The sequence below is a fragment of the Crocuta crocuta genome, unplaced genomic scaffold (genome assembly GCF_008692635.1).
Source record: "Crocuta crocuta isolate KB4526 unplaced genomic scaffold, BGI_CrCroc_1.0 scaffold115, whole genome shotgun sequence".
Classification (NCBI taxonomy): Eukaryota; Metazoa; Chordata; class Mammalia; order Carnivora; family Hyaenidae; genus Crocuta; species Crocuta crocuta.
The window spans coordinates 6,556,829-6,557,197 of record NW_027530575.1 but is presented as its reverse complement, the minus strand read 5'-3'; the positions used below and the strand labels follow the sequence as shown (position 1 = coordinate 6,557,197).

The following is a 369-nucleotide window of genomic DNA, read 5'->3' as shown; positions in this document are numbered from 1 at the left end:
CTGAGCGCCCTAGCGCAAGCCCACCGCTCCAGGAGGAGACCCGCAAGAAGGGGGCGGGGAGCTCGGCGACGCGGCCTGCGCTGCAAGGCCAAGGCCTCGGTTTCCCCTGCAAGGACAAAGGCAGCCACTACGGCGGGCGGAAAACAAAGGCGGCAGCGCTGAGGTCTGGACCCGGGCGGCGATGCTCCAAGGGGGGGCTCCCCAGAGCCCGGTGCCCTCCGGGTGGCCATACCTGCGTGGGTAGGGGCGGGACGCACGGACCAGCAGACGCGCGAACACGCGTTCCCAGTGCCTAGTGCACTCTGGGCCTCGGTGCCTTTTATGCGCGGCCCGAACCATGACGCACGGGGCGGGGGGAGTGGTGGGCGG

At 71.0% G+C, this 369-nt stretch overlaps 1 protein-coding gene across 1 annotated transcript in view; it reads right to left on the bottom strand.

The window, feature by feature from the left end:
* PRDX2 (peroxiredoxin 2) overlaps window positions 1-334 on the bottom strand; it is a 2,872-nt gene extending 2,538 nt beyond the window's left edge. The window contains exon 1 of the mRNA XM_077767874.1: window positions 233-334. The gene's annotated coding sequence lies outside the window, so the exon portion shown is untranslated. The remainder of the gene's footprint in view (window positions 1-232) is intronic.
* Between the last annotated feature and the right edge of the window lie 35 nt (window positions 335-369).